The sequence below is a fragment of the Argopecten irradians genome, chromosome 12 (assembly GCF_041381155.1).
Source record: "Argopecten irradians isolate NY chromosome 12, Ai_NY, whole genome shotgun sequence".
In the NCBI taxonomy this organism is placed as follows: Eukaryota; Metazoa; Mollusca; class Bivalvia; order Pectinida; family Pectinidae; genus Argopecten; species Argopecten irradians.
In genome coordinates this window covers 37,526,592-37,539,949 of record NC_091145.1, presented here as the reverse complement: position 1 = coordinate 37,539,949, position 13,358 = coordinate 37,526,592, and the positions used below count along the sequence as shown (strand labels likewise).

The 13,358-nt window shown below is 34.5% G+C and overlaps 7 non-coding genes and 6 pseudogenes across 7 annotated transcripts; 6 read left to right on the top strand and 7 right to left on the bottom strand.

Moving 5' to 3' along the window:
* Nucleotides 1-97: 97 nt before the first annotated feature.
* Nucleotides 98-254, bottom strand: LOC138305198 (U1 spliceosomal RNA). The gene has a single exon (XR_011205670.1). It is a non-coding gene; the product is annotated as a U1 spliceosomal RNA (small nuclear RNA).
* A 950-nt stretch (nucleotides 255-1,204) lies between these two features.
* On the top strand, nucleotides 1,205-1,354 carry LOC138305244 (U1 spliceosomal RNA; annotated as a pseudogene).
* An 848-nt stretch (nucleotides 1,355-2,202) lies between these two features.
* Nucleotides 2,203-2,359, bottom strand: LOC138305248 (U1 spliceosomal RNA). Its single transcript, XR_011205691.1, has one exon. It is a non-coding gene; the product is annotated as a U1 spliceosomal RNA (small nuclear RNA).
* A 952-nt stretch (nucleotides 2,360-3,311) lies between these two features.
* On the top strand, nucleotides 3,312-3,461 carry LOC138305223 (U1 spliceosomal RNA; annotated as a pseudogene).
* An 844-nt stretch (nucleotides 3,462-4,305) lies between these two features.
* LOC138305225 (U1 spliceosomal RNA) lies at nucleotides 4,306-4,462 on the bottom strand. Its single transcript, XR_011205676.1, has one exon. It is a non-coding gene; the product is annotated as a U1 spliceosomal RNA (small nuclear RNA).
* A 927-nt stretch (nucleotides 4,463-5,389) lies between these two features.
* On the top strand, nucleotides 5,390-5,539 carry LOC138305222 (U1 spliceosomal RNA; annotated as a pseudogene).
* Nucleotides 5,540-6,385: 846 nt separating this feature from the next.
* On the bottom strand, nucleotides 6,386-6,542 carry LOC138305236 (U1 spliceosomal RNA). Its single transcript, XR_011205681.1, has one exon. It is a non-coding gene; the product is annotated as a U1 spliceosomal RNA (small nuclear RNA).
* A 951-nt stretch (nucleotides 6,543-7,493) lies between these two features.
* Nucleotides 7,494-7,643, top strand: LOC138305224 (U1 spliceosomal RNA; annotated as a pseudogene).
* An 847-nt stretch (nucleotides 7,644-8,490) lies between these two features.
* LOC138305242 (U1 spliceosomal RNA) lies at nucleotides 8,491-8,647 on the bottom strand. Its single transcript, XR_011205687.1, has one exon. It is a non-coding gene; the product is annotated as a U1 spliceosomal RNA (small nuclear RNA).
* A 954-nt stretch (nucleotides 8,648-9,601) lies between these two features.
* On the top strand, nucleotides 9,602-9,751 carry LOC138305221 (U1 spliceosomal RNA; annotated as a pseudogene).
* Nucleotides 9,752-10,597: 846 nt separating this feature from the next.
* On the bottom strand, nucleotides 10,598-10,754 carry LOC138305254 (U1 spliceosomal RNA). Its single transcript, XR_011205696.1, has one exon. It is a non-coding gene; the product is annotated as a U1 spliceosomal RNA (small nuclear RNA).
* A 952-nt stretch (nucleotides 10,755-11,706) lies between these two features.
* On the top strand, nucleotides 11,707-11,856 carry LOC138305219 (U1 spliceosomal RNA; annotated as a pseudogene).
* Nucleotides 11,857-12,701: 845 nt separating this feature from the next.
* LOC138305241 (U1 spliceosomal RNA) lies at nucleotides 12,702-12,858 on the bottom strand. Its single transcript, XR_011205686.1, has one exon. It is a non-coding gene; the product is annotated as a U1 spliceosomal RNA (small nuclear RNA).
* Between the last annotated feature and the right edge of the window lie 500 nt (nucleotides 12,859-13,358).

The following is a 13,358-nucleotide window of genomic DNA, read 5'->3' as shown; positions in this document are numbered from 1 at the left end:
TACATTCTTAATGGTTAACATTGTGGCCAATAAAAACATAAGGTTGGTATCTATAAAGGCTAAGATAGACAAATACGTATTTGAAATTTGATTTTGTCATGGATGAGCGCGAACGCAGATCCCTACACTAACAAATTACGTGCCCGCATCTCCATTAGGGACCGCAGGGGCCAGTCTGACCGTAGTGCAATGGTTAGACCTCATTCTGGGGACACCGTCCTTTTGACCACGGTTATTCCAGCACAGGTAAGTATGACTGTTCAAACAATAATTTTACTTTTAAATTATCGCCGAGAATTGATTAATAGTGTCACCTGAAAAAATTAAGAGATGATAAGTATGTTATATAGCTAAACATCTGATAACATAGCGTTTACTGTCATTTCGAATATCCCATAAAACACCAGTTATCGATTAAAATATCTATAAAGATTTTGTAACAAATAAAAGTTGATGAATTAAGGAAAATGTAAGTATTTATTCAGTGTTAACAGAAATGTGAACGTACAACATACATAATTTGACGTATATACAACGATTACGGCGTAATGAAATCGGTTCATCACACATTGTAAGGTGTTTTGTAACTACGGTATATGTATACGTTATTCACTCCCTTATACATAAAAACAACAGTCAATCAACACCTATATTTTGGAAATGAATCTTGTTTTGTGTCAATTAGGAATGTGCGTGTCAGACAGGATTACAATGGTACATGAGCTCGACTTATCTCCCTTCATTTGAATAGTTGATGCAAGTGTGTAAAATATGTTTGTTTTATTATCCTAATAAAGAACAATGCAGTTGTTTCAGTTAAGCGAAATTTCAAGTTTGGACACAAGAAACACATACCTGCTTACCAGTTTGTAAATTGACAACATAAGTTTTAAACACACCGCTACATAATTCTATCGGAAAACGTACAATAAACGTCAGTTGATGTATAGGGTGCGTCTTTTTCATATCTATTCCAATATTAATACATTCAGATTACGTTTTTATCGCTTTTGAATTTTCGAATGAATACCACTTAAAGAAATCAATATACGAAAAGGCTTATTCTTCACTCGTTAGACATCTAAACATAACACTCTGATATTAAGTTACACCAAATAAGATATATTTGTATAGTGTTTTCAGTTAGTCATTTCAAATATTCGTCTAAAAACTGTTTAAAACTAAATGGATTGCTTTCAATGTCATACTTACCTGGTGTAGGGATAACCGTGGTCAAAATGGCGGTTTCCTCAGAGTGAGGTCTGTCCATTGCACAGCGGACAGATTGACCCCTGCGACAGAGGTCGGGCACGTAATTTCTTGGTGTGGGGATCTGCGTTCGCGCTCATCTCTGACAAAATCAAATACGAATGTTAGATACTGAACAGCACGAAAAACCAAATGCTTTTCCATAGACGACAATGTTAGCGTTTGTCACGGTCCAGGTTAAGTTGAGTTTTTATTTCTATCATTAGGTTTTCTCCATGTCATGAATATAATTAAAACTACGTGTATTGTTAAAAAGAAGTATTCCTTGTGTGAATATTAAACATGATATAATATATTGAAAATGACTATTTTCGTGGATAATATTCTAAATATTCTTCTTTCATCCGATATGTGTTCCAGTTTGGACAGATTTGATGTTTATTGTAAAATGTATAGATAAATTCATGTTTTTGGTTGTTTGGGCAAAAGCCCGTTTTATAAACAAAGCGTAATACGGAACAAGCAAGTAAATAATAAAAAAATACTTTCGAAATAGCCCGTGTGTAGAAGATTGAGCCCCGGATAGAATTTCGTCCGGGCCATTGGTTGGCCGGTTTTATAATGAATTTCAAAGTAGTTTTTTACTGAAAATATTTCCTGACACGGTATTTAGTTCCAAAATATCAGTGATATGAATTTAGAAATCCAGTGTGAAATTTACCTTCAAAATATCAATTTTGAAATAAAATGCTGAAAATATTAGAATTTCAGTATATGTCAGTGTATAATGCACCATATTTCAAAATGGCTGCCCTGGTGGGAGTTTGGGCTGAAGGACTTCCATTAATTTTGTTAGTTATATATCACACGATTATTGAATTGATTTAACAGTTCTTATAGTACGTTCTAAAACGTTAACACTGTGGTCAATGGAAACATTAGCTTGGTTTCTATTAAGGCTAAGATAGACTAATATTTGAAATTTGATTTTGTCAGGGATGAGCGCTAACGCAGATCCCTGCACTTACAAATTACGTGCCCGCATCATCATTAGGGACCGCAGGGGCCAGTCTGACCGTAGTGCAATGGTCAGACCTCACCCTAGGGACACCGCCCAGTTGACCACGGTTATCCCAGCACAGGTAAGTATGACTGTTCCAACAGTAATTTTGCTTTTAAATTATCGCCGAGAATTGATAGAAAAGTGTCTTCTCGGAAGATAATGACATGATACGTATGTCATAAAGCTAAACACTTGATAACATAGCGTTTATTGTCATTCCAAATATTCCATAAAACACCAGTTATCGATTAAAATGTCTATACAGTTTTTATAACAAATAAAAGTTGATAAATTAAGGAAAATGTAAGTATTTATTCAGTGTGAACATAAATGTGAACGTACAAAATACATAATTTGACGTATATACAACGATTACGGCGTAATGAAATCGGTTCATCACATATTGTAAGGTGTTTTGTTACTATTGTATATGAATACGTTATTCAGTCCCTTATACATAAAAACAACAGTCAATCAATACCTATATTTTGGAAATGAATCTTGTTTTGTGTCAATTAGGAATGTGCGTGTCAGACAGGATTACAATGGTACATGAGCTCGACTTATCTCCCTTCATTTGAATAGTTGATGCAAGTGTGTAAAATATGTTTGTTTTATTATCCTAATAAACAACAATGCAGTTATTCCAGTTAAACGAAATTTCAAGTTTGGACACAAGAAACACATACCTGCTTACCGGATTGTAAATTGACAACATAAGCTTTAAACACACACCGCTACATAATTCTATCGGAAAACGTACAATAAACGCCAGTTGATGTATAGGGTGCGTCTTTTCATATCTATTCCAATATTAATACATTCAGATTACGTTTTTATCGCTTTTGAATTTTCGAATGAATACCACTTAAAGAAATCAATATACGAAAAGGCTTATTCTTCACTCGTTAGACATCTAAATATAATACTCTGATATTAAGTTACACCAAATAAGATATATTTGTATAGTGTTTTCAGTTAGTCATTTCAAATATTCGTCTAAAAACTGTTTAAAACTAAATGGATTGCTTTCAATGTCATACTTACCTGGTGTAGGGATAACCGTGGTCAAAATGGCGGTTTCCCCAGGGTGAGGTCTGTCCATTGCACAGCGGACAGATTGGCCCCTGCGACAGAGATCGGGCACGTAATTTATTGGTGTGGGGATCTGCGTTCGCGCTCATCCCTGACAAAATCAAATACGAATGTTAGATACTGAACAGCACGAAAAACCGAATGCTTTTCCACAGACGACAATGTTAGCGTTTGTCACGGTCCAGGTTAAGTTGAGTTTTTTTTATCATTAGGTGATCTCCATGTCATGAATATAATTAAAACTACGTGTATTGTTAAAAAGAAGTATTCCTTGTGTGAATATTAAACATGATATAATATATTGAAAATGACTATTTTCGTGGATAATATTCTAAATATTCTTCTTTCATCCGATATGTGTTCCAGTTTGGACAGATTTGATGTTTATTGTAAAATGTATAGATAAATCCACGTTTTTGGTTGTTTGGGCAAAAGCCCGTTTTATAAACAAAGCGTAATACGGAACAAGCAAGTAAGTAATAAAAAAAATACTTTCGAAATAGCCCGTGTATAGAAGATTGAGCCCCGGATAGAATTTCGTCCGGGCCATTGGTTGGCCGGTTTATAATGAATTTCAAAGTAGTTTTTTACTGAAAATATTTCCTGACACGGTATTTAGTTCCAAAATATCAGTGATATGAATTTAGAAATCCAGTGTGAAATTTACCTTCAAAATATCAATTTTGATATGAAATGCTGAAATATTAGAATTTCAGTATATGTCAGTGTATAGTGCACCATATTTCAAAATGGCTGCTCTGGTGGGAGTTTGAGCTGAAGGACTTCCATTAATTTTGTTAGTTATATATCACACGATTATTGAATTGATTTAACAGTTCTTATAGTACGTTCTAAAACGTTAACACTGTGGTCAATGGAAACATTAGCTTGGTTTCTATTAAGGCTAAGATAGACTAATATTTGAAATTTGATTTTGTCAGGGATGAGCGCTAACGCAGATCCCTACACTAACAAATTACGTGCCCGCATCTCCATTAGGGACCGCAGGGGCCAGTCTGACCGTAGTGCAATGGTCAGACCTCACCCTAGGGACACCGCCCAGTTGACCACGGTTATCCCCGCACAGGTAAGTATGACTGTTCCAACAGTAATTTTGCTTTTAAATTATCGCCGAGAATTGATAGAAAAGTGTCTTCTCGGAAGATAATGACATGATACGTATGTCATAAAGCTAAACACTTGATAACATAGCGTTTATTGTCATTCCGAATATTCCATAAAACACCAGTTATCGATTAAAATGTCTATACAGTTTTTATAACAAATAAAAGTTGATGAATTAAGGAAAATGTAAGTATTTATTCAGTGTGAACATAAATGTGAACGTACAAAATACATAATTTGACGTATATACAACGATTACGGCGTAATGAAATCGGGTCATCACATATTGTAAGGTGTTTTGTTACTATTGTATATGAATACGTTATTCAGTCCCTTATACATAAAAACAACAGTCAATCAATACCTATATTTTGGAAATGAATCTTGTTTTGTGTCAATTAGAAATGTGCGTGTCAGACAGGATTACAATGGTACATGAGCTCGACTTATCTCCCTTCATTTGAATAGTTGATGCAAGTGTGTAAAATATGTTTGTTTTATTCCAGTTATTAAACGAAATTTCAAGTTTGGACACAAGAAACACATACCTGCTTACCGGATTGTAAATTGACAACATAAGCTTTAAACACACCGCTACATAATTCTATCGGAAAACGTACAATAAACGTCAGTTGATGTATAGGGTGCGTCTTTTCATATCTATTCCAATATTAATACATTCAGATTTAGTTTTTATCGCTTTTGAATTTTCGAATGAATACCACTTAAAGAAATCAATATACGAAAAGGCTTATTCTTCACTCGTTAGACATCTAAACATAATACTCTGATATTAAGTTACACCAAATAAGATATATTTGTATAGTGTTTTTTAGTTAGTCATTTCAAATATTCGTCTAAAAACTGTTTAAAACTAAATGGATTGCTTTCAATGTCATACTTACCTGGTGTAGGGATAACCGTGGTCAAAATGGCGGTTTCCCCAGGGTGAGGTCTGTCCATTGCACAGCGGACAGATTGGCCCCTGCGACAGAGATCGGGCACGTAATTTATTGGTGTGGGGATCTGCGTTCGCGCTCATCCCTGACAAAATCAAATACGAATGTTAGATACTGAACAGCACGAAAAACCGAATGCTTTTCCACAGACGACAATGTTAGCGTTTGTCACGGTCCAGGTTAAGTTGAGTTTTTTTCTATCATTAGGTGATCTCCATGTCATGAATATAATTAAAACTACGTGTATTGTTAAAAAGAAGTATTCCTTGTGTGAATATTAAACATGATATAATATATTGAAAATGACTATTTTCGTGGATAATATTCTAAATATTCTTCTTTCATCCGATATGTGTTCCAGTTTGGACAGATTTGATGTTTATTGTAAAATGTATAGATAAATCCACGTTTTTGGTTGTTTGGGCAAAAGCCCGTTTTATAAACAAAGCGTAATACGGAACAAGCAAGTAAGTAATAAAAAAAAATACTTTCGAAATAGCCCGTGTATAGAAGATTGAGCCCCGGATAGAATTTCGTCCGGGCCATTGGTTGGCCGGTTTATAATGAATTTCAAAGTAGTTTTTTACTGAAAATATTTCCTGACACGGTATTTAGTTCCAAAATATCAGTGATATGAATTTAGAAATCCAGTGTGAAATTTACCTTCAAAATATCAATTTTGATATGAAATGCTGAAATATTAGAATTTCAGTATATGTCAGTGTATAATGCACCATATTTCAAAATGGCTGCTCTGGTGGGAGTTTGAGCTGAAGGACTTCCATTAATTTTGTTAGTTATAGATCACACGATTATTGAATTGATTTAACAGTTCTTATAGTACGTTCTAAAACGTTAACACTGTGGTCAATGGAAACATTAGCTTGGTTTCTATTAAGGCTAAGATAGACTAATATTTGAAATTTGATTTTGTCAGGGATGAGCGCTAACGCAGATCCCTACACTAACAAATTACGTGCCCGCATCTCCATTAGGGACCGCAGGGGCCAGTCTGACCATAGTGCAACGGTCAGACCTCACCCTAGGGACACCGCCCAGTTGACCACGGTTATCCCAGCACAGGTAAGTATGACTGTTCCAACAGTAATTTTGCTTTTAAATTATCGCCGAGAATTGATAGAAAAGTGTCTTCTCGGAAGATAATGACATGATACGTATGTCATAAAGCTAAACACTTGATAACATAGCGTTTATTGTCATTCCGAATATTCCATAAAACACCAGTTATCGATTAAAATGTCTATACAGTTTTTATAACAAATAAAAGTTGATGAATTAAGGAAAATGTAAGTATTTATTCAGTGTGAACATAAATGTGAACGTACAAAATACATAATTTGACGTATATACAACGATTACGGCGTAATGAAATCGGGTCATCACATATTGTAAGGTGTTTTTGTTACTATTGTATATGTATACGTTATTCAGTCCCTTATACATAAAAACAACAGTCAATCAACACCTATATTTTGGAAATGAATCTTGTTTTGTGTCAATTAGGAATGTGCGTGTCAGACAGGATTACAATGGTACATGAGCTCGACTTATCTCCCTTCATTTGAATAGTTGATGCAAGTGTGTAAAATATGTTTGTTTTATTATCCTAATAAACAACAATGCAGTTATTCCAGTTAAACGAAATTTCAAGTTTGGACACAAGAAACACATACCTGCTTACCGGATTGTAAATTGACAACATAAGCTTTAAACACACCGCTACATAATTCTATCGGAAAACGTACAATAAACGTCAGTTGATGTATAGAGTGCGTCTTTTCATATCTATTCCAATATTAATACATTCAGATTTAGTTTTTATCGCTTTTGAATTTTCGAATGAATACCACTTAAAGAAATCAATATACGAAAAGGCTTATTCTTCACTCGTTAGACATCTAATCATAATACTCTGATATTAAGTTACACCAAATAAGATAGATTTGTATAGTGTTTTCAGTTAGTCATTTCAAATATTCGTCTAAAAACTGTTTAAAACTAAATGGATTGCTTTCAATGTCAAACTTACCTGGTGTAGGGATAACCGTGGTCAAAATGGCGGTTTCCCCAGGGTGAGGTCTGTCCATTGCACAGCGGACAGATTGGCCCCTGCGACAGAGATCGGGCACGTAATTTATTGGTGTGGGGATCTGCGTTCGCGCTCATCCCTGACAAAATCAAATACGAATGTTAGATACTGAACAGCACGAAAAACCGAATGCTTTTCCACAGACGACAATGTTAGCGTTTGTCACGGTCCAGGTTAAGTTGAGTTTTTTTTCTATCATTAGGTGATCTCCATGTCATGAATATAATTAAAACTACGTGTATTGTTAAAAAGAAGTATTCCTTGTGTGAATATTAAACATGATATAATATATTGAAAATGACTATTTTCGTGGATAATATTCTAAATATTCTTCTTTCATCCGATATGTGTTCCAGTTTGGACAGATTTGATGTTTATTGTAAAATGTATAGATAAATCCACGTTTTTGGTTGTTTGGGCAAAAGCCCGTTTTATAAACAAAGCGTAATACGGAACAAGCAAGTAAATAATAAAAAAAATACTTTCGAAATAGCCCGTGTGTAGAAGATTGAGCCCGGATAGAATTTCGTCCGGGCCATTGGTTGGCCGGTTTTATAATGAATTTCAAAGTAGTTTTTTACTGAAAATATTTCCTGACACGGTATTTAGTTCCAAAATATCAGTGATATGAATTTAGAAATCCAGTGTGAAATTTACCTTCAAAATATCAATTTTGATATGAAATGCTGAAATATTAGAATTTCAGTATATGTCAGTGTATAAATGCACCATATTTCAAAATGGCTGCTCTGGTGGGAGTTTGAGCTGAAGGACTTTCATTAATTTTGTTAGTTATAGATCACACGATTATTGAATTGATTTAACAGTTCTTATAGTACGTTCTAAAACGTTAACACTGTGGTCAATGGAAACATTAGCTTGGTTTCTATTAAGGCTAAGATAGACTAATATTTGAAATTTGATTTTGTCAGGGATGAGCGCTAACGCAGATCCCTACACTAACAAATTACGTGCCCGCATCTCCATTAGGGACCGCAGGGGCCAGTCTGACCGTAGTGCAATGGTCAGACCTCACCCAAGGGACACCGCCCAGTTGACCACGGTTATCCCAGCACAGGTAAGTATGACTGTTCCAACAGTAATTTTGCTTTTAAATTATCGCCGAGAATTGATAGAAAAGTGTCTTCTCGGAAGATAATGACATGATACGTATGTCATAAAGCTAAACACTTGATAACATAGCGTTTATTGTCATTCCGAATATTCCATAAAACACCAGTTATCGATTAAAATGTCTATACAGTTTTTATAACAAATAAAAGTTGATGAATTAAGGAAAATGTAAGTATTTATTCAGTGTGAACATAAATGTGAACGTACAAAATACATAATTTGACGTATATACAACGATTACGGCGTAATGAAATCTGTTCATCACATATTGTAAGGTGTTTTGTTACTATTGTATATGTATACGTTATTCACTCCCTTATACATAAAAACAACAGTCAATCAACACCTATATTTTGGAAATGAATCTTGTTTTGTGTCAATTAGGAATGTGCGTGTCAGACAGGATTACAATGGTACATGAGCTCGACTTATCTCCCTTCATTTGAATAGTTGATGCAAGTGTGTAAAATATGTTTGTTTTATTATCCTAATAAACAACAATGCAGTTATTTCCAGTTAAACGAAATTTCAAGTTTGGACACAAGAAACACATACCTGCTTACCGGATTGTAAATTGACAACATAAGCTTTAAAAACACACCGCTACATAATTTCTATCGGAAAACGTACAATAAACGTCAGTTGATGTATAGGGTGCGTCTTTTCATATCTATTCCAATATTAATACATTCAGATTTAGTTTTTATCGCTTTTGAATTTTCGAATGAATACCACTTAAAGAAATCAATATACGAAAAGGCTTATTCTTCACTCGTTAGACATCTAAACATAATACTCTGATATTAAGTTACACCAAATAAGATATATTTGTATAGTGTTTTTAGTTAGTCATTTCAAATATTCGTCTAAAAACTGTTTAAAACTAAATGGATTGCTTTCAATGTCATACTTACCTGGTGTAGGGATAACCGTGGTCAAAATGGCGGTTTCCCCAGGGTGAGGTCTGTCCATTGCACAGCGGACAGATTGGCCCCTGCGACAGAGATCGGGCACGTAATTTATTGGTGTGGGGATCTGCGTTCGCGCTCATCCCTGACAAAATCAAATACGAATGTTAGATACTGAACAGCACGAAAAACCGAATGCTTTTCCACAGACGACAATGTTAGCGTTTTGTCACGGTCCAGGTTAAGTTGAGTTTTTTTTCTATCATTAGGTGATCTCCATGTCATGAATATAATTAAAACTACGTGTATTGTTAAAAAGAAGTATTCCTTGTGTGAATATTAAACATGATATAATATATTGAAAATGACTATTTTCGTGGATAATATTCTAAATATTCTTCTTTCATCCGATATGTGTTCCAGTTTGGACAGATTTGATGTTTATTGTAAAATGTATAGATAAATCCACGTTTTTGGTTGTTTGGGCAAAAGCCCGTTTTATAAACAAAGCGTAATACGGAACAAGCAAGTAAGTAATAAAAAAATACTTTCGAAATAGCCCGTGTGTAGAAGATTGAGCCCCGGATAGAATTTCGTCCGGGCCATTGGTTGGCCGGTTTATAATGAATTTCAAAGTAGTTTTTTACTGAAAATATTTCCTGACACGGTATTTAGTTCCAAAATATCAGTGATATGAATTTAGAAATCCAGTGTGAAATTTACCTTCAAAATATCAATTTTGATATGAAATGCTGAAATATTAGAATTTCAGTATATGTCAGTGTATAATGCACCATATTTCAAAATGGCTGCTCTGGTGGGAGTTTGAGCTGAAGGACTTTCATTAATTTTGTTAGTTATAGATCACACGATTATTGAATTGATTTAACAGTTCTTATAGTACGTTCTAAAACGTTAACACTGTGGTCAATGGAAACATTAGCTTGGTTTCTATTAAGGCTAAGATAGACTAATATTTGAAATTTGATTTTGTCAGGGATGAGCGCTAACGCAGATCCCTACACTAACAAATTACGTGCCCGCATCTCCATTAGGGACCGCAGGGGCCAGTCTGACCATAGTGCAACGGTCAGACCTCACCCAAGGGACACCGCCCAGTTGACCACGGTTATCCCAGCACAGGTAAGTATGACTGTTCCAACAGTAATTTTGCTTTTAAATTATCGCCGAGAATTGATAGAAAAGTGTCTTCTCGGAAGATAATGACATGATACGTATGTCATAAAGCTAAACACTTGATAACATAGCGTTTATTGTCATTCCGAATATTCCATAAAACACCAGTTATCGATTAAAATGTCTATACAGTTTTTATAACAAATAAAAGTTGATGAATTAAGGAAAATGTAAGTATTTATTCAGTGTGAACATAAATGTGAACGTACAAAATACATAATTTGACGTATATACAACGATTACGGCGTAATGAAATCTGTTCATCACATATTGTAAGGTGTTTTGTTACTATTGTATATGTATACGTTATTCACTCCCTTATACATAAAAACAACAGTCAATCAACACCTATATTTTGGAAATGAATCTTGTTTTGTGTCAATTAGGAATGTGCGTGTCAGACAGGATTACAATGGTACATGAGCTCGACTTATCTCCCTTCATTTGAATAGTTGATGCAAGTGTGTAAAATATGTTTGTTTTATTATCCTAATAAACAACAATGCAGTTATTTCAGTTAAGCGAAATTTCAAGTTTGGACACAAGAAACACATACCTGCTTACCGGATTGTAAATTGACAACATAAGCTTTAAACACACCGCTACATAATTCTATCGGAAAACGTACAATAAACGTCAGTTGATGTATATAGGGTGCGTCTTTTCATATCTATTCCAATATTAATACATTCAGATTTAGTTTTTATCGCTTTTGAATTTTCGAATGAATACCACTTAAAGAAATCAATATACGAAAAGGCTTATTCTTCACTCGTTAGACATCTAAACATAATACTCTGATATTAAGTTACACCAAATAAGATATATTTGTATAGTGTTTTTAGTTAGTCATTTCAAATATTCGTCTAAAAACTGTTTAAAACTAAATGGATTGCTTTCAATGTCATACTTACCTGGTGTAGGGATAACCGTGGTCAAAATGGCGGTTTCCCCAGGGTGAGGTCTGTCCATTGCACAGCGGACAGATTGGCCCCTGCGACAGAGATCGGGCACGTAATTTATTGGTGTGGGGATCTGCGTTCGCGCTCATCCCTGACAAAATCAAATACGAATGTTAGATACTGAACAGCACGAAAAACCGAATGCTTTTCCACAGACGACAATGTTAGCGTTTGTCACGGTCCAGGTTAAGTTGAGTTTTTTTTCTATCATTAGGTGATCTCCATGTCATGAATATAATTAAAACTACGTGTATTGTTAAAAAGAAGTATTCCTTGTGTGAATATTAAACATGATATAATATATTGAAAATGACTATTTTCGTGGATAATATTCTAAATATTCTTCTTTCATCCGATATGTGTTCCAGTTTGGACAGATTTGATGTTTATTGTAAAATGTATAGATAAATCCACGTTTTTGGTTGTTTGGGCAAAAGCCCGTTTTATAAACAAAGCGTAATACGGAACAAGCAAGTAAATAATAAAAAAATACTTTCGAAATAGCCCGTGTGTAGAAGATTGAGCCCCGGATAGAATTTCGTCCGGGCCATTGGTTGGCCGGTTTATAATGAATTTCAAAGTAGTTTTTTACTGAAAATATTTCCTGACACGGTATTTAGTTCCAAAATATCAGTGATATGAATTTAGAAATCCAGTGTGAAATTTACCTTCAAAATATCAATTTTGATATGAAATGCTGAAATATTAGAATTTCAGTATATGTCAGTGTATAATGCACCATATTTCAAAATGGCTGCTCTGGTGGGAGTTTGGGCTGAAGGACTTCCATTAATTTTGTTAGTTATAGATCACACGATTATTGAATTGATTTAACAGTTCTTATAGTACGTTCTAAAACTTTAACACTGTGGTCAATGGAAACATTAGCTTGGTTTCTATTAAGGCTAAGATAGACTAATATTTGAAATTTGATTTTGTCAGGGATGAGCGCTAACGCAGATCCCTACACTAACAAATTACGTGCCCGCATCTCCATTAGGGACCGCAGGGGCCAGTCTGACCGTAGTGCAATGGTCAGACCTCACCCAAGGGACACCGCCCAGTTGACCACGGTTATCCCAGCACAGGTAAGTATGACTGTTCCAACAGTAATTTTGCTTTTAAATTATCGCCGAGAATTGATAGAAAAGTGTCTTCTCGGAAGATAATGACATGATACGTATGTCATAAAGCTAAACACTTGATAACATAGCGTTTATTGTCATTCCGAATATTCCATAAAACACCAGTTATCGATTAAAATGTCTATACAGTTTTTATAACAAATAAAAGTTGATGAATTAAGGAAAATGTAAGTATTTATTCAGTGTGAACATAAATGTGAACGTACAAAATACATAATTTGACGTATATACAACGATTACGGCGTAATGAAATCTGTTCATCACATATTGTAAGGTGTTTTGTTACTATTGTATATGTATACGTTATTCACTCCCTTATACATAAAAACAACAGTCAATCAACACCTATATTTTGGAAATGAATCTTGTTTTGTGTCAATTAGGAATGTGCGTGTCAGACAGGATTACAATGGTACATGAGCTCGACTTATCTCCCTTCATTTGAATAGTT